Source organism: Pelodiscus sinensis, chromosome 32, assembly GCF_052426305.1.
Source record: "Pelodiscus sinensis isolate ZL-2025 chromosome 32, ASM5242630v1, whole genome shotgun sequence".
Classification (NCBI taxonomy): Eukaryota; Metazoa; Chordata; order Testudines; family Trionychidae; genus Pelodiscus; species Pelodiscus sinensis.
In genome coordinates this window covers 5025019-5044293 of record NC_143083.1, presented here as the reverse complement: position 1 = coordinate 5044293, position 19275 = coordinate 5025019, and the positions used below count along the sequence as shown (strand labels likewise).

The 19275-nt window shown below is 56.9% G+C and overlaps 1 protein-coding gene across 5 annotated transcripts in view; it reads right to left on the bottom strand.

Annotated features, from left to right (window-relative positions):
- The window catches only part of ADAMTS10 (ADAM metallopeptidase with thrombospondin type 1 motif 10), a 118819-nt gene extending 99886 nt beyond the window's left edge, over window positions 1-18933 (bottom strand). For 2 of the 5 annotated variants that reach the window (XM_075903175.2, XM_075903177.2), the window contains exon 1: window positions 18499-18929. The gene's annotated coding sequence lies outside the window, so the exon portion shown is untranslated. Of the gene's footprint in view, window positions 1-17343; window positions 18450-18498 lie in introns of those variants that run through there. The other 3 variants (XR_012896730.2, XM_075903178.2, XM_075903176.2) reach the window with 3 other exon arrangements.
- Window positions 18934-19275: the final 342 nt, after the last annotated feature.

Sequence of the window (19275 nt, the reverse complement as noted above, 5' to 3'; positions counted from 1 at the left end):
TGCAGCCGGTCACCTGGTCAGAGGCCAATCTCTGTGTTTCCTGCTGGCTGCTCTCAGGTGACAGCCCCCATTCTTTGGGTGTGTCCTTGGTCCATCAAGTGCCATTGTCCTACAGGGCCTGGCTAACCAGCCTGTCCATAGCAATGCTTAACCACATTCAGAGAAATATTCAGCTTCCACACAGATTACAGATTCCTACCTACACACACAGACATTATACACTCACATAAATAGCGTACATAAGATCAACAAACGATAAGCTCCCATTCAATACCCCACATGGCTCCCTTTTATACCAATTTCTGGGGCCAACACCCCCACCTAGGGGTGCAGCAGCGATCTGGCTGCTTCCCTCCAATTCGGTAATGTGACACCTCCGACTGACAAAAGCACTGGTGTAGCCAGGGCCTTAGTCTGCGTGCCACCGTGCACCAGCATCTCCCCAAACACCGGGGGCTGGGAGGGTCATTACCTGAAGGGTGGAGGAGCTTGGGGCCGCAGGTATCCCAGGCAGACACCACCCAGCCAGAGAGTTTCCTTCCTCCAAGATGTCTCCTAAACACCCACCGTCACCCAAACTGCCCCGTCAACCGGCTGCGCTCCTTGCAGCCCAGGGAAGATGCAGCTGAATGTCAAGTTACAGTGGGAGGGGTCTAGGTTGGACATTAGGAAAAGCTATTCCCCTAGGTGGGCAGGAAGCGCTGGGCCGGGTTCCCTGGGGAGGGGCTGGAGTCTCCATCCCTAGGGGTATGTCTACACTACCCCGCTAGTTCGAACTAGCGGGGTAATGTAGGCATACCGCACTTGCAAATGAAGCCTGGGATTTGAATTTCCCGGGCTTTATTTGCATAAGTGGGGAGCCGCCATTTTTAAAACCCCGCTGGTTCGAACCCCGTGCAGCGCGGCTACACGGGGCTCAAACTAGGTAGTTCGGACTAGGCTTTCTATTCCGAACTACCGGTACACCTCGTTCCACATTCCACGAGGTGTACCGGTAGTTCGGAATAGGAAGCCTAGTCCGAACTACCTAGTTCGAGCCCCGTGTAGCCGCGCTGCACGGGGTTCGAACCAGCGGGGTTTTAAAAATGGCGGCTCCCCGCTTATGCAAATGAAGCCCGGGAAATTCAAATCCCAGGCTTCATTTGCAAGTGCGGTATGCATACATTACCCTCCTAGTTCGAACTAGCGGGGTAGTGTAGACATACCCTAGAGGTGTTTAAGTCCCGGCTTGACACAGCCCTGGCTGGGATGGTTGAGTTGGGTTGGTCCTGCCTTGGGCAGGGGGCTGGATGCGATGACTCCGGAGGTCCCTTCCAGCTCTATGGTTCTATGATTCTACTAGCCAAGTAGCCCGTCATAAAACGGGATTTTCAGATCTTCTCTCCTAAGCTCTCTCACTCTGTCTCTGTCTCTCTCTCTCTCTCTCTCTCTCTCCTACTGCCTCCCCCCCCAGCTCTCCTCCGCCTCCTGCCTCTCTCTTCATCTCTTTCTTTCTCTTCTCCCCCTCCTGCCTCTCACTCTCCCTTTCTCTTCTCCTCCTCTCCCTGCCCCCCTTCCCCTTCCCCTCCCCCCCCCCCCGTGGCACTTGGCTGAGTGCTGCCTGCTCAGCCGGGCTGACGTGAGGGAGGGGGGCGGGGCGGTGATGTACGTGGCCAGGGGGCGGGGCCATGTACATCACCGCCCTCCCTTCCCCTCCCACCCCGGGGGAGCCCAAACAGCCCCTTGCGCTGCTGGCTCCCCTGGCAGCCCGGCTGAGGGGTGCAGCACTCAGCTGAGAGCCACAGTGGGGGAGGGGGCAGTGACGTAAATGGCCCCGCCCCCTGGCCATGTACGTCACCGCCCCACCCCCTTCCCCTCCCTCCGTGGCGGCTAGGCTGAGGGGCGCACCACTCAGCGCCACGGCGGGAGGAGCAAGGGGGCTGGTGACGTACACGGCCCCGCCCCCGGCAGCGTACATCACCGCCCCACCCCCCTTCCTGTCCCACCGGGGCTCAGCTGAGCAGAGCAGTGCAGCGCCAGCGCCACTCAGCTGGGCCACGGCCAGAGAGCAAGCGGCCGTTTGGGGTCCGGCTGCGGCTAGTGGCTGCACCCTCCCGCGCCAGGTCTGCGTCCCACCCCCCTCCTCCCATCCAGCCCCACGGCTCCCAATCCCCCCCCAGCTTCCCGCCGGCCAGTCCCACGGCCCCCTGAAACAGCCCTCCTCCCCCTCCGCCAACGCTGCTTCCCTCCCCCCTTCCTCCAGGCCCCCCCTGTCCTCCCCTCCAGTCCCACAGCCCCCGATTCCCCCCAGCTCTGCTTCCTGCCCCCATTCCGGCCAGCTCCGCCCCCCTTCCCCTCCCTCTGTGGCTGCAGCACTCCTGCCGGGCCCAGCTGGGTGGTGGCGCCCCCGCCGGGCCCAGCTGAGCGGCGCAGCGCTCGGCCGAACCGCCATGGAGGGAGGGGAAGGGGGGCGGGGCGCTAATCGTACACAGCCAGGGGGCGTGGCCAGGTACGTCAGCGTTACAGACTCAGACAATGGGCGACTATACATATGGGCTACGTCTACACTGGCCCCTCTTCTGGAAGGGGCATGTAAATTTCACGAGTCGTCGTAGGGAAATCCGCGGGGGATTTAAATATCCCCCGCGGCATTTAAATAAAAATGTCCGCCGCTTTTTTCCGGCTTTTAAAAAAGCCGGAAAAGAGCGTCTAGACTGGCCCCGATCCTCCGGAAAAAGTGCCCTTTTCCGGAGGGTCTTATTCCTACTTCAAAGGGTCTTATTCCTACCACGAGGCTGAACCCGACTGGCAACGTGGCACCGCGCGGCTGAAACAGCCAGCCACATGGCACTGTGTGGCTGAATCCGATTGGCGCTCTGGCAGGATGAGAGGCACGAGGTCTGTTTTGAAGTGAAAAATCATAAACCACGGGGCTGTTCAAAATGAAATGTAATTGTTGTGTTAGGAAAAAGGAGCCCTCTCCTGAGTTTTTAGCCCAGTCCAAATCCCACCAAGTAGCTTTGCCTCTCGGGAAGGTCTCGCAGGGCTCACGGTTAGCAAGTTGCTTGTTACAAGTTGGAGGAACGAGCCAGGGAGCCTGCCTCTTGCCAGGAGCAGTGTCCCGTGGGGGAATCGGTTTCCGGCTCCAGACATGACTGGGGTGTGCGCCTGTCAGGGGTTACCTCCGTTGCCCGCCCCCGTGCAGAGGGCTGTCTAGCACTGGGCTGCTACCGATGCCCACCAGGGCAGCGTCCGAGCGCCTTCGCCATCGCGCTGAGTGCGCCACACCGTTCCATTCTCCGGCGCAGGGTAGCAGCCAGCCGGCCACCCGGCCACACCAGCCTGGGGCTGTCTCTGGACGCAGAGGGGGCTGTACGGAGAGGTCGTGAGGCGCTGACAGGGAGGGAGGACCGCAGGGACCCCAGCCGGCTCTGGCCTCCTGCCTGGCAAGCGGGAAAGAGCAGGCCTGGAAAAAGCCTCTCAGGACCACACTGCCGGCTGCCCCTTGAAGCTGAACCCTCAACGCTGGTCCTGTTTCTTCCCGGCTCCCGGCCTGCCGGCTCCCTGCATCCTCCTGGCTCTGGGAAGGGGCCAAGCCGCCCCGGGGAGGCTTCGGAGCATCCCAGCTGCAGTGGCTTGGCTGCTCATGAGCTGCTTCTCCAGAGCTGCCCTGGCTGGTGGCCTGCGAGGGCTTGTTCTCCTCAGGACTCTGCTACCCTCGGCCCCCTCTCTCCCTCCCCAAGCAGCCCCAAGCAGGGAGCAAAGGCAGAAGTTGCTGAGGATCCAGCCCTGGTTAGCCAGGAAACCAGGGCTTCACTTCCCCAGTGTGGGCCGGAAGGCACCACGCCGTAGTGGGAAGCAACAGAAACAAGGACAAGGGACAGGGAACCCTGGAGTCCCTTCCCTGTTCCGCCACTGACTTGCTGAATGATGTTGGCGGAATCACTTAACCTATCTGTGCCCCTGCTTCCTTCATGTTATTTCTGCAGCCCCCTTGCACGGCGGGTCGAGAGCCTCCCCTGGGAGGTGTAAGGGCCGTTATTCCTGGGGACAGAGCCCCTAGGTGGGCAGCGCCCCCCCCCTCACACGGCAGTGCCCAGTGCCTGGTCGTTGGGCTGCACAGGTCGACCTCCTAGGCCAGAGGTGAGACAGCTACAGACAGAGGGACACTAGGGGCTCCTGCCCTGCCCTCAAGGGAGAGGCCGGTCCCAGGACACCTTTTCCTTTAAGGAGAGGAAGCGAAGCGTTCCCATGCCGGTCCCCTCTCAGACAGGAGTTATGCAATGGCCTGGAGCCGTTCCATCCGACCCAGACTTGCTGGCCCCCAGCCACCGCACTGCCTTCAGCCGTTACAAAACGGCAGTGAACTAGAGAACAGGCCGGCACCGATCGAGGGCATCTGCCATCGCCGTGTGTGCGCGCATGGGCGTGCACAAGCATCCGAGCACGGGTGCACGCTCGCTACTACGTACTAGTGTACCAGCTACGTGTGCCCCTGACATCAGCTATGTGTATGTGCCCGCTAGTGTGCGTCAGCCCTGCACGCAGGTGGGAACACACACGAGCTAGCTGCACTCTCCTGCATCATCTAGCCATGTGCTTGCCACCTCGACGTGTCTGGCTGTGTGTGCGCGGTCTACACAGACCCCCAGGGCGGACAGAGTCCCCAGGAGCCAAGTCCAGCCCCCGGCACAGAGCAGGGCCAACCCAACTCACTCAGCCCAGCCAGGGCTGGGTCAAACTGGGACTTAAACACCTCTAGGGATGGAGACTCCACCCCCTCCCCAGGGAACCCAGCCCAGCGCTTCCCCCCTTCCTCGGGAAATAGCTTTTCCTAATATCCAACCTAGACCTCCCCCACTGCAACTTGAGCCCATTGCTCCTTCTGCCACCTGCCCCCACTGAGAACAGCCTCTCCCCATCCTCTTTGGGACCTCCCTCAGGGAGGTGCAGGCTGCTCTCAAATCCCCCCTCACTCTTCTCTTCTGCAGACTAAACAAGCCCCAAGCCCTCAGCCTCTCAGCATGTGTGAGCACACGGGGTAGATGGAACATGTATTTATTGCTATCTCAGCTGACAGAGAGCATCGTAGAATCAAGCACACTAGGACTGGAAGGGACCTTGAGAGGTCATCAAGTCCAGTCCCCTGCCCCCGTGGCAGGACTAAGCACCCTCTAGCTCATCCCAGACATATGTCTGTCTAGCTCTTAAATGTCTCCAGTGACGGAGATTCCACAACCTCCCTCGGCAATTTATTCCAGTGTTTAACCACCCTGACAGGTAGGAAGTTTTTTCTAATGTCCAACCTAAACCTCCCTTGCTGCAGTTTAAGCCCATTGCTTCTTGTCCTATCCTCAGAGGCCAAGGAGAAAACTTTTCTCCCTCCTCCTTGTGACACCCTTTTAGGGTATGTCTACACTACAGAGTTAGTTCGAACTAACAGACGTTAGTTTGAACTAACTTTCCTAGGCGCTACACTAGCGCTCCGCTAGTTCGAACTTAATTCGAACTAGCGGAGCGCTTAGTTCGAACTAGGAAAACCTCATTTTACGAGGACTAAGCCTAGTTCAAACTAGCTAGTTCGAATTAAGGGGTGTGTAGCCCCTTAATTCGAACTAGTGGGAGGCTAGCCCTCCCCAGCTTTCCCTGGTGGCCACTCTGGCCAACACCAGGGAAACTCTATGCCCCCCTCCCAGCCCCGGACCCGTTAAAGGGGCACGGGCTGGCTACGGTGCCCGTGCCAGGTGCAAGCCTGCCAGCACCCAGCCAGCGGACCCTGCGCCTGGCACGGCTTGATCCAGCAACCCGATGCCCCCCAGCCCTCCCCCTCTTCCCGGGACCAGGCTAGCGGCTCCCTGGAGCTTGCCCGGGACCGCAAGAGGTGGGCACCCGCCTGGGCTAGTGCAGACATCGTGGACCTTGTCCACGATCTCCGCACTAGGCACAGGAAAGTGGCCGGCTAGGGCAGGAGAGCTGCCAGCCTGGCCACCCAGGAGCAGGTGTGCATGAAAATCAAGGGGGTCCACTGAGACCCTCGACCCTGAGCCCTGAGCTTACAATGGCCGTCCTGGGTCAGACCAAAGGTCCATCTAGCCCAGTAGCCTGTCTGCTGACAGCGGCCAACCCTAGGGACCCTGGAGGGGATGGACCGAAGACAGTGACCAAGCCATTTGTCTCGTGCCATCCCTCTCCAGCCTTCCACAAACCTTGGGCAGGGACACCACTCCTCCCCCCTGGCTAATAGCACTCCATGGACCCAACCTCCATGACTTGATCTCACGTCCCTTTAAACTCTGTTCTAGTTGTAGCCTTCACAGCCTCCTGCAGCAAGGAGTTCCACAGGTTTACTCTTTGCTTTGTGAAGAACAACTTTCTGTTACTAGTTTGAAGCCTGCTACCCATTCCTTTCCTTTGGTGTCCTCTAGTCCTTCTTTATGGGAACTAATGAAGAACTTTTCTGTATGCACCCTCTCCACCCAACTCCTGCTTTTAGAGACCTCTATCCTGTCCCCCCTCCGTCTCCTCTTTTCTAAGCTGAGAAGTCCCAGTCTCTTTAGCCTCTCTTCATAAGGGACCTGTTCCCAACCCCTGATCATTGTAGTTGCCCTCCCCTCTCCCAGCCTCTCTCTTCCCCTCTCCCACCTCCTTTTCCCAGTCTCCCCCAGTTTTGTTCAATAAAGACAGATTCCATTTTTGAACACAATTGTCCTTTATTTTGTACATCAAGAAAAGGGGCTAGGGAAGGGTAAGTGGAAGGAGGTGAGGGAGGAATGGGGTACGAGCCCCCGATGGGGAGGACTGGGCTGGCTCTGCGGGCTTCTGGGGGTGGAAGCTCTGCTGCAGCCCCCCAATTGCCCCCTCTCCCCAGATGGCAGCCTGCGGCAAGTGCAGCCGGTCTGATGGCCGAGTGCTGTGATGTGCCCAGTGTGGGCACTCCGGGCACTCCAAGCCAGGACTGGTTTGCAAGCGGGGTACCCCTGAGAACTGTCTGTCCGGGGTGGGGGTCGGGTCCCTTTAAGCGCAGCCCTCGGCTAGCCTGAGACAGCATCTCCACGCTCTAAGTCCTCATCTGATGCCCTGCCGGCACTGCTTCCGGCCATCCTTAAGCCCAGTTCAGGGTCCACTTAATGTGGACATGCTAGTTCGAATTAGCAAAACGCTAATTCGAACTAGTTTTTAGTTCTAGACGCGTTAGTTCAAATTAGCTTAGTTCGAATTAACTAATTCGATCTAAGTTAGTTCGAATTAGCGCTGTAGTGTAGACGTACCCTTAGATATTTGAAAACTGCTATCGGGTTTGGAACGGGTCCCATACGAAGAGAGGTTAAGAAGACTTGGACTTTTCAGCTTAGAAAGACGAGACTAAAGGGGGATATGATAGAGGTCTATAAAATCATGACTGGTATAGAAAAAGTGAATACAGAAAAGTTATTTATTTATTCTCACAATACCAGAACTAGGGGTCACCAAATGAAATGAATAGGCAGCAGGTTTAAAACAAATAAAAGGAAGTTTTTCTTCACTCAGCGCACAGTCAACCTGGGGAACTCCTTGCCAGAGGATGTGGTGACGGCCAGGACTTTAACAGGGAATAGGTGACGGGAGGAATCACGTGAGGATTACCTGTTGTGATCCCTCCCTCTGGGACACCAGGTATTGGCCACTATCAGCAGGCAGGACACTGGGCTGGACAGACCTTTGGTCTGACCCAGTCTGGCCGTTCTCATGTTTCTTATGTCCCTTCTCAGTTTTCTCTTTTCCAAACTAAACAAGCCTAATTCTTTCAGTCTTCCCTTAGGGTATGTCTACACTAGCCACCCTAGTTCGAAGTAGGGTGGCTAATGTAGTCATTCAAACGTGCAAATGAAGCCCGGGATTAAAATATCCCAGGCTTTATTTGCATGTTCCCGGGCGCCGCCATTTTTAAATGCCCGGTAGTTCGGAATCCCTGCCTGCGGCTACACGCGGCACAGGCTAGGTAGTTCGAACTAAAGCCCCTAATTCGGCTGACCGTTACTCCTCATTGCAGGAGGCCTAACCAGCGCAGAGTAGAGTAGAATTATGACTCCTCGTGTCTTGCTCATAACACGCCTGTTAATGCAGCCCACAATCATGTTTGCTGTGTTGCAACAGGGTCACACTGTTGACTCAAGTTCAACTTGTGGTCCACTCTGACCCCTTGTCATGTTTTTGGATTGTGAGGGGAGCAGCCGGGTCACTGCTGCACCCATGGGGGGGTGTTCGCCCCAAAAGTGGTACAACGGGGACCATGTGAGGGGTCAAGCAAAAGCTTACTTCTGATTCTGTATCTGCTCTTCATAGATCTGTATAATGTCTGTGTGTGGAGTTAGGAATCTGTAACCTGTATGGAGACGGGAAGTCTCTCTGAATGTGGTTGAGCATTGGGCAGAGCCCGGCCTATGGACATGCTAATTAGCAAGGCCCTGTGGGACAATAGCACTCAATAGGCCAAGGACACACGTCGGGAATGGTGACCCACACCTAAGGGCTACCAGCAGGGGACACAGGGATAGGCCACTGGCCAGGTGACCTGCTGCGGCCAAGAAGAGACCAGGAAGGAGGTATAAAGATGCCATGTGGCTGACTCCATCTTGGGACTCAGCTCAGCACTTCATCCCAGAGGCAGCAGTGCAGGGATCGAAGAGCTGGAAAGAACTGTGGACCCATCCTGATCCTAGGATGTGCAACTAAGGACTTCTAAGCCAGCAGCTGTAACAGCCCTGCTAGAGCCTGCATTGAGAACTGGGAGATTCGATGCATGTAAAGTATTATCCTTTAACAACCTTACTCTCAGGCTACGTCTAGACTGGCATGATTTTCGACAAATGCTTTTAATGGAAAAGTTTTCCATTAAAAGCATTTGTGGAAAAGAGCATCTAGATTGGCACAGATGCTTTTCCGCAAAAGCACTTTTTGAGGAAAAGTGTCCGTGCCAATCTAGACGCGCTTTTGTGCAAAAAAGCCCTGATTGCGATTTTCGCAATCAGGGCTTTTTTGTACAAAACAAATCTGAGCTGTCTACACTGGCCCTTTTGCACAAAAGGACTTTTGCCCGAACGGGAGAAGCATAGTATTTACACAAGAAGCACTGATTTCTTACATGAGATTGTCAGTGTTCTCGCGGAAATTCAAGCGGCCAGTGTAGACAGCGGCGGAAAAACTTGCCAGTCTATACACAGCCTCATGCTTTTCTTTCTGGTAGCAATAAACCTTTAGATGTTAGATGCTAAAGGATTGGCTCAGCGTGATGTGTGGGTAAGATCCGGAGGGTAAATTGACTAGGGATCTGTGGCTGGTTTCTTGGAACTGGACAGAACTTGTTCAGGGTAGGTGAGATTGGGTTCTAAGACCCCCCCACCTGTGTATGAGGCCTGGGGCCATCTGGGGCACGGATATTGCTGGCCCGCTAAGACTTTCCACCCGTGAGTCGAGTGAGTTTTGTCTTGTGCACCACGATCGAGGTGACGTGCGCCTGGTGGGACGTGCGCCACCGTTGCACCCGCCAGTTACTGACAATGTCGATAAATGCATCAATGCTAATTGTTATGTAAGAACAAATACTAAAGCAAGGGATAAGGAACGCGGTGCAAGACCCTGCACCCACCCCCTGAAAACCACCCAGCTTGGTCTTTTCCCTTTTAACATCTCCCAACCAGGGCCGGGATGTGCCAGCTAAACCCATCTGATCATTGCTGTGAAGTGAGGCCTAAACAGAGCTTTGAAGGGAACGGTCTTAGAACACTTCATTTCCCTGGGTCCGTTCTGTCCCCGCCCCGAGGCCGCACAGAAACTCAAGCACCCAAAATAACCCCACACACCACTGACCCACGCTAACACACTCTTCCTATGGGACTACACACCAACACGCACAGCCTGGGAACCGAAAGCCCAATGGGAACCGAAAGACACACAAACTCACACAGGACACAGATGACAACACACACTGACCACAAGCTCGGACAGAGGGGGAAACTAAAACTGTACCCTAAAAATGCCCATACTCTCACCACACATGAATGGAAACAACACACACAGTAACACAACCCCTAATTCACAACACACACCTCGAAGTACACACGTTTCACAGGCTCTTGGCCACACACAAACACAGGTCTACAAGTGGAAGCCCACACACACATCCACACAGAATGACAGGAGCCTTACATAGAAGACCCAGGCTACCTAGGTTTTCAACTGCTGTCCATAAATAGCGAAGGCAATAACGTACATCCAGGGAGTATGAATTCTCCCATTAAGTGAAACCCATCACCTACTGCTCCTGGCCTTATTTATGAACAAATGAAGGCAGGAGGAGCTGCCATGTTGGAACGGTCAGTTACAGCTAATGCTCATTTCTTAACACTCCCGGGCGTTTCCAGGGCACACGAGTGCTACTTTAAATACTCTACCTGGTCTAGCAGGTGGCAAGCGTTCTCGGGGGGGCGGGAGGGGATCCAGACACGTACCAAGACCCATAAGAACGGTGTGTGCAGCACCCGCTGCTTCCAGCCAGACCATTCCTTACAGACCTGGATCTAAAGGGATCTGCCCCCAGACCACGGCCAACAAGCCGCGGCGTGTCTACGTGTGTGCGTGAGCGAGACTGGATATTAAAAGAACAACATCTATCGAGCGGAGAGTGCGTGTCCGCCGGCTCAGGCATTCGTTAATGGCAGTCGATGGGTCTGTCGCACCCCTCCCTGCTCACACCTCTCTAGCTGGGCCCGGGCAGCAGGCCTCCTGCCTCCGCCGCTGAGATCTGGCCCCAAGATGGGCAACTGTGGCTGTGAGTCTGGTGATTGAGAGGCCCACGTGGAGGCCACCAGTTTATTTCACACAGAGCCAACGTGCGGCTCCAGCTCTGTCCCCGGCCAGGGCCACTGGAGAAGCCGCCACTGGCTGCCCACGAGGCATCTGCAGCTCTGCCCCGGCCGGGGCCACTGGAAAAGCCACGACTGTTGGCCGCCCACGACGTGGCTCTGCCCTGGCTGGGGCAGCCGGAGAAGCTGCCACATGTCACGTGGCCCACAGCTCCAGCCTTGGGGAAGGGCTGAAGCTAGGGCCAGAGCCGGGTGGTGGCTGAACAGATGAGCGGCCACTGAACAGCTCTGATGAGGAGGTGGCGGGAGTCAGATTCTTCATGTGCGGCCGTGAGGAACGCTGGGGAGGGGACGTAGGGCGTTCTGAGCAGGTATCACCCACCAGCACTTATGGGATGAAACTAAACAAAGGAGAATTTTCATGACCTAGGGGTGTGTCTAGCCTGGCTCCGTGATGGACACGAGGCTGACAGGATCTGCCGACGAAGGGTTCTGGGGTCAGCAGATCCCCGTCTAGACTGTCTCGCTGTGCAACAATCAGCTGCTCGCCACAGCGCGGCGGCCATTTTGATTTAAATGAAGTGGCGATGATTTAAATCGCCGCTTCATTTCCCTTTTTCGCGTAAACTAATCTACATGGCTCTGTCGACGGACCCTAGCAGGAAACATTTAGTATCCTAGAACCCCCGGGCGGGCAGGGACCTCAGGAGTCACCGAGTCCAGCCCCCTGCCCAAGGCAGGACCAGCCCAACTCAATCAGCCCAGCCAGGGCTTGGTCAGGTTGGGACTTAAACACCTCCAGGGATGGAGATTCCACCCCCCCCCCCCCCGGGAACCCATCCCAGCACTTCCCCACCTGCCTAGGGAAAGAGTTTTTCCTAATATCCAACCTAGCCCCCCCCACTGCAACTTGAGCCCATTGCTCCTTGCTCTGCCATGTGTCACTACTGAGACCAGCCTCTCTCCAGCCTCTTTGGAACCCCCTTCAGGGAGTTGCAGGCTGCTCTCAAATCCCCCTCCCTCTGCTCTTCTGCAGACTGAACAAACCCAAATCTCTCAGCCTCTCCTCGCAGGTCATGTGTCCCAGCCCCCTCAGCATTTTGGTTGCCCTCCACTGGACCCTCTCCAATGCGTCCACATCTTTTTTGTAGTGGGGGGCCCAGAACTGGACACAATACTCCAGATGCGGCCTCACCAGAGCTGAATAGAGAGGAATAATCACTTCTCTGGATCTGCTGGCAATGCTCCTCCTAACGCAGCCCAATATTCCATTTGCCTTCTTGGCTACAAGCGCCCTGTTGACTCCTATCCAGCTTCTCACCCACTATAACCCCCAGGTCCTTTTCTGCCTAATTGCTACCCAGCCAGTCGGTCCCCAGCCTGTACCAATGCTTGGGATTCTTCCGTCCCAAGGGCAGGACTCTGCACTTGTCCTTGTTGAACCTCATCAGATTTCTTTTGGCCCAATCCTCCGATCTGTCCAGGTCACTCTGGACCCTATCCCTGCCCTCCAGCGTATCTACCTCTCCCCTTAGCTCAGTGTCATCCGCAAACTTGCTGAGAGTACAATCCATCCCCTCATCTAGGTCATCAATACAGATGTTGAACCAAGCCAGTCCTAGAACCGAACCTTGGGGCACTCCGCTAGAAACTGACCGCCAAGCAGATCACTATCCGTTGGGCCCGACCGTCTAGCCAGCTTTCTACCCATCTTACAGCCCACGTATCCAACCCATACTCCCTTCACTTGCTGGCAAGAGTCCTGTGGGAGACTGTATCAAAAGTCTTGCTAAAGTCAGGGTCTATCAGACTTCCCCACGTCCACACAGCCCCAATCAGGTTGGTCACTTCCTGATGCTGTGATCTGCGAGCTGACGGGAGGGGACCGGCCATGGCGTGCGCTGTTGGCATCACTTCCAAATGGGTCGGACAATACACTGAAGGGGAGCTCCCCCCCGCTGGTGGAGGGTGCACTCGACTGAGGGCTCCCTCCTCCGCGGCCCTGCGACTCGCACAATCATTCTCCGAGCTGGGCGCTGGGCACCCCGGCCTGCACTAGGGCTTTGTTTCAAAACAACCCCCCTCAGGTCAAATTTACAAGGGGAGTCTCCCCAGTGCCAGGCCCGTTGTCGAAATACGGGGCCGCTTAATTCAAAATCTGCCCTCCTGCTTTTCATCGGGAGTGACGCTAATTACAAAATAGCAGTTTCGAGCCAGCGGCCGCGTGGGCTCCGGTGCCGCTGCTTGGGGCCGCTGGAAGGAACTGCTCCCCAGAGCCTCCGAGTCGAGGTAGCACGGCCACGTTAACCGAGCCTGCCCCGGACTCAGTTTGAGGCTTCCCCAGCGTGGCCACGCTAGTCTGAGTTTGTTAAATTGGGAGTTAAGTCGAATTTAGTCATTTCGAAATCATTGCCTGGTGTAGACACGGCCCCCCGCCCTCCCCGACGGGCCCCACCAAGTCCCGTGCGACAGATGGTGGCCAAGCCCCGCTCTTCCTGGCTGGAGCATGTCGGGTGGCGAGAGTTGAAGGAAGAGGGGAAAGGGGCGAAGGCCCAGCTGGTGGCAGTCTGGCCTGTTGGGCCCTGAGTTCTGGGGCTCTGATGGATCAGGGCTTGCCTGTCACGTCTCCAGCCTTCTGCTCTGGGCTCCAAAGCCTCTTCGGATGGGATCCTCCAATGCTCTCCTTGCCAAGCCCTTCGGGTCCCTTCCTCCCCTGGAGGAGGCAAGCGAGCCAGATGACGTAGATGTGATGGGGGAGGCAGCATGTGCTGTGACTTGTGGGTTTCTAAGGAGGGGGCTGCAACCCAAAGGCCATGCCAGGTGCTATGTGAGCCGAGCCACTGCTGAGACCCCGGAGCTGACGACTTTGGGCTGCAGCCCGACACAGGCTTGAACTGGTCCTTTGGTTGGGGCTGCGACCGCCAGAGGAAATCCTGGTGTGTCTGAAATAAATGGCAAAACTCCTGGAACCGCAGGCACAAAGGCCATCTCAGATCTCCACCGGAGTCCCCTTCCAGGCTGAGCCTCCCTAGAGCGGCACCCTCGGGACCTGAGCGGCGCCGAACCAGAGAACTTGCCGGACCACAGGAGGTCAATGTTGTCTAGCAGCCTTACCAGCACTGCCGCTGCAATCAGAGCCCTGAGAGCCAGGCCTGGTGGCTGCAAACAAACATTAAGGGCCCACGGGACACTCGGCCGCCCCCATGAAGAGCGGACGCCCGGCTCGCTGAAACCTGCCTCGCCACAGCCGTCGCCGGGCCAGAAAGCGCTGGACTAGAGAGTTCAACCTTTCGGGACTTTTCTTAGGAGGGCTGAAAATGGAAGGGCTGGAAACCCACAACTGGACCAGACAATCAACAGTCAGCGAAAGCGACTCTTGCCGATTTCAATCGTCCTCAGACGTAACCCAGCGCCTAAGAGGAGGAACACTCGTCTGGATGATCTTCCTGCCGTTGCCAGAGGAAGCCTCGGAGCAGCACAGTGCCCATCGTCTCCTGCCCTGGTGGGCAGCTCTCCCCCCCGCTGGGCCACCCCACTGCTCAAAGGGGCAGAGAGTTTTCTTCCCCCATTGGCCGGTAGGGTCGCCAGGTGTCTGGTTTTGAACCGGACAGTTCAGTTTTCGAGTTTTCTGTTCGGGAAACACATGGAGAGACCAGAACCGGGGGCTGTTCTAGATCAGCTGGGATGTCGATTGTGATGCAATGTCAAGTGTGTCCGGGTGTCACGTTGCTGAATTGGAGGGAAGCAGCCAGATCGCTGCTGCACCCCTAGGTGGGGGTGTTGGCCCCAGAAATTGGTGTGGGGGGAGCCATGTGGGGTATTGAATGGGAGATTATTGTTTGTTGATCTTATGTACGCTATTTATGTGAGTGTATAATGTGTATGTGTGTAGGTAGGAATCTGTAATCTGTGTGGAAGCCTAATATTTCTGTGAATGTGGTTAAGCATGGCTATGGACAGGCTGAGTAGCAAAGCCCTGTGGAACAATGACTCTCAATAGGCTATGGACACACCCAAAGAATGGGATTTGTCACCTGAGGGCAGCCGGCAGGGAACATAGAGATTGGCCTCTGACCAGGTGACTTGCTGCATACAAGAAGAGGCCAGGAAGGGGATAAAAGAGGCCATGTGGTCAATGCCATTTTGTTCTCAGCTCAGCACTTCATCCCAGAGGCAGCACTGCAGGGATTGAAGAGCCTGGAAGACCTGTGAACCCATCCTGATCGTAGGATGTGCAATAAGGACTTTTAACCAGCAGCTGCAACATCTCTGCTAGAGCCTGCATCGAGAACTGGGAGATTCGGTGCATGTAATGTACTGTACTTTAATAACCTTACTCTCAGGCTTTTCTTTCTTGTAATAATAAACCTTTAGATATAGATTCTAAAGGATTGGCCCAGCGTGATTTGTGGGTAAGATCCAGAGGGTAAATTGACCAGGGATCTGTGGCTGGTTTCTTGGAACCGGACAGAACTTGTTCGGGGTAGGTGGGATTGGGTGCTAGGACCCCCCACCCGTGTATAGGCCCGGGGCCATCTGGGGCACGGATATTGCTGGGGTGTCGGAGGGGTTTTGCTCGGGAGGCTTCAGGCAGGCAGCTGAAGTGCTCTGTGGGACTGGTTTGTGGCCTGTTTGGAGAGGTCACCAGTCGGGGGCTGTAAGAAGCCCTGGATTTGAGCAATTCACCCTGAGCGGATGAACCTCAGCTGTGCCCAGACACGGCCCGGTCCGTCACACCGGGATTTTTGTTGAAACCATCTGGCAACCCTATTGGCTGGGGCTCGGTGATCCCCTTCGCACTTGCCTCTGACAAAGTGGTTTTTACCCTTGAAAGCTTACGCCCAAACACAGCAGGGACACCAGCCACCCGGGCCCTGGGGGAAGGAGGGAGGGCAGCCTGGCTCCACGCCCCTGGAAGGGGCGGGGCTGAGGGCAAAAGGGGCGGGGCCTAGGTCAGTCACCCCTTAGTGCTGCCTGGGCCGTGGTGCTGGACCTCCCCTCAGTCCTCAAAGCTGCCCGGGGTGGGGGAGTGGCGCTCCTGGGGCAGTTCAAAGGGGCGCGAAGCCGGGAGCTCTGGGCCCCTTTGAAGGGCCAGGCCCCTGTGCAATTGCCCCACCTTTCGCCCGGTCGGTGGGCCTGCCCAAACAAACCTGTTAGTCCTTCAGGCAGGGCTGGGGAAACGTTTCTGGGCCGGGGGCTGCACATCAGTGAAAAACAAAACCACCCGACAAACAAAACCCCAACCCCCCCCGACGTGGGCCCCGCCTGAGACCCTCCCCACGTTCCTCGCACACCAGAGCCCGGGGGCCCAGGCTAGCAGATTTCGTGTGCTGCAGCCACGCAGTGCGGCGGCGGGGGCGGGGGGGACTGGCGCTGGCTCCCCAGTGCTAGGGGGGGAGCCCTGAGCCCCGAGGGCCGGATCCAGGCAAGCGAGGGCTGCGTCCGGCCTGCGGGTCTGAGGTTCCCTCCCCGCTTTAAGGACACCTGTGACGTCTACACTTTACACGTCCAGGAAATCAAGGCCGGCAGGTTACTTGGCGCGGCTGCTTGAAGCCCTTTGCTATTCCTTGTCTGGGTGGGAGAAGGTGGGTGCCCCGAGGCAGCCAACAGCCCCCTCTGGATGTAGAACCCCTCTCTAGCTGGGCTTGGTGGGCCGGTTCTGGGCCCAAGGACAAGTGCTCTGGGCCAGCGCCCTGGGCAAAGGAGTTCGCTCACCCCCAAGCGTAAATGTGAAGGCGGGAAAGGACCGTTCAGAGAGCTCCAAAGGGACGTGACCGAGAGCGCCTGGGTGAACCGGTGCGAAGCCAACCGGGGGGGGGGGGGGCGTGGAAGGGATTCTTTCTGCCAGGGCGCTCTCGAGCCGGGGATCGATTCTCAGACATCCTAGGGCCGGACAAAATTGTGTCGGCAAACGGCACGTGAGAGGCGATGCTCGTACGCCCGTGCGGTCGGGGGGCGGGGCACCATGGAAGACTCACTGGAGCATATAGACCAGGGGGTGCAAAGACCAGCCCGGGGGCTGCCTCTGGTCTGCCAGCCCCGCCCCCCCCCCACAGCTGGGGGGACAGCTCCCGCTGTCGGCGGATCGCCGTTGCAGGCCAGTGGGGGCCGGGATCGCCCCTGCCTGCGGAGGGGCAGGTACATACAGTGGCAGTGGCCCACGTGGGGCTAACCCCGCCGAGCCGCCGCCGTTTTATTGCCCACCTCGACCGACCCACCCACGCTGGGAGAGGACAAAGCCCTGGCCCCTTGGCTCCAGCAAAGGTGCCTCCCCTGCACTTCGGCGGCACAGCCACGCGACCCCCCCACACGGCCACCCAGCGGGCCGGTCTCCCCAGGGAAGCTGAGGGAGAGCGTGGAACCGGGAGTGCCGGCCAAGGCAGCGTCAGGCAGAGCCCGGCGGTGGCTGGGGACCCGGCGCGATGGCCAGTCGGTCCTTTCCCTTTCCCACGGCTCCCGTGCTGGAGCCGGACCCAAGGAAACCGCAGACCCCGCGGCCGCCCCGCCCCGCCCTGCCGCACACCTGTTGCCCAGCTCCGAGCTGACAGTCGAGCCGCTACTGGCGAACATCCCGCCGAGGGCCCGGGCAGGGCCCACGAGAGCCCTGCCGCCGTCGCTGTGTTCGTGAGGCTCTGCGCTGCCACAGGACTCGCCGTCGACTCCGAAGCTTTTCCAGTTACGACCAACCCGGCGACCCTGCTGAGACTTCCAGGCCGGGCTGGAAATCCCTTCTGGCCACGCCACTAAGCGCGTCTCCTCCCAAGGAAACAAGCAAGCTCCCGGCTTGCTGCCCCGGTGAGATCTGACCAAATCGTCGCGGAGATGAACCTCCCCCGAACTGGCCCCAGTTTGAAAATGTAAATCTTGCCGCACGCCCCTCGCTGGAGCCAAAGTTGGAGGGGAGCAGCCCGTCCCCAGGGCTCAGCCCAGCTCAGCCTCGAGTGCCTCTCCCGACTATTTTGTGGAAAGCAATTGCCACGGCTCTTTTGTAAACTCCTTTCTACTTCAAGTCCCGCGCTAATGAGCTAATCCGCCGGCATTTCCCCAGCGCTAATATCGACCCTGACCTTTCAAATCACTTGTTCCAGGGGATTAAGTTAGGGGGGAAAAAGTTTAAAAAGCTAATCAAGGCCGAGAACCATGTGACCAGTCCGACCTGCCAAATGTCTGACCCTGATCACAAAATTAGCGCCACTGTAGCTTTTTTGGGGCAGACAGTTTATAAGCCACATAGTGGAGGAGAAGTCAGAGAGAGAGCAGCGTGAGGGCAGCTAAGCACACATAATTCTGCAGCACGGGGGAAAGCTTTGCAGCTTGGTAATTAAAAGTTTCGCACAAGGGAGCTCGAGCTTAGAACCGACGCACACTCACAGTCAGAGGGCTCCGCACAGAACTGGCCTGGTGCATTTGGGAGAGAGAAAGAAAGAGCCAGAGCAAATGCCTGCGTCCTGCCGTGTGCAGACACCGAAACACAAGCCGGCGTTTTTATGGAAACTCTGAATGGTGGAGCCGGGTGAACATGGTTTTCATTCTCATAAATGGTTTTCCAGCATGCAGGATTCCTCAGCCTCATTCCTTCAACCCCGGAGCATTTGGATTTCAGAGAACATCTGCGTAACCCCCCCGGCATGCCCCCCAGCCCAGCCCTGGAGAGGTCTGCAACACAACAGCATGTTACCTTTCGCTCCTTTTCTTCTGCTCCCCCTGCTAGTCCGTCAGTTTCTCTCCCTTTCCCCGGTGCAGCCGAAAGCTTCTTTCCCGTTTCTCTCCCTCCTGCGAGTGTCAGAGGCGTCCCAGGCCGCGGGTGTGGGTCGCCCTCCCCAAGTCACCGCAGAAACGCTTTCTGCTGTCAGAGGCCAGCAGCTCCTGGCTTCGCGGCTGTGCTGAGAAGTCTCCTTTCAGGAAGTGAGCGGTAATAAGAGAGCAGCTTGCGAGCAGCATGGAGAGGGGCTGTTCAAAAAACAAAAAAAACACAAACTCACCACTCACTCCGGAACTTTGCCAAGGATATTAAAAAAAAATCCCACAAGGCCATAAAAGCCCTGCCCAGACTGATGAAATCACGAAGGAGGCAGGCCTTTTCTGCTCCAGAATAAAGCAACTCCGGCTCAGGGATCCAAGAGGAAACAGTCCCTTCCTTGAATTAGTGGCACCGATTTTTTGTTCTGTATTTGGACAGGGCCCATCACACTGGGGTTCTGCTCTCAGACTGGCGCGCCTACGAGCTACCGCAATTACATATGGCAAATAATGACCAGGAAACTGGAGCAGTAGTTCTCAACCGGGCCTACTTGTTCCCCGGGGGGTACGCTGAAGTCTAGAGATTTGCCTGGTTTTACAACGGTTTTAATAAGCCCGAGCAAAATCAGTACAGACTAAAAAGGACTTGGTCGTAGCTCTCTCCATGCTATAGACTGATGTGTGAGTACAATATTTGTATTCCAATGGATTTATT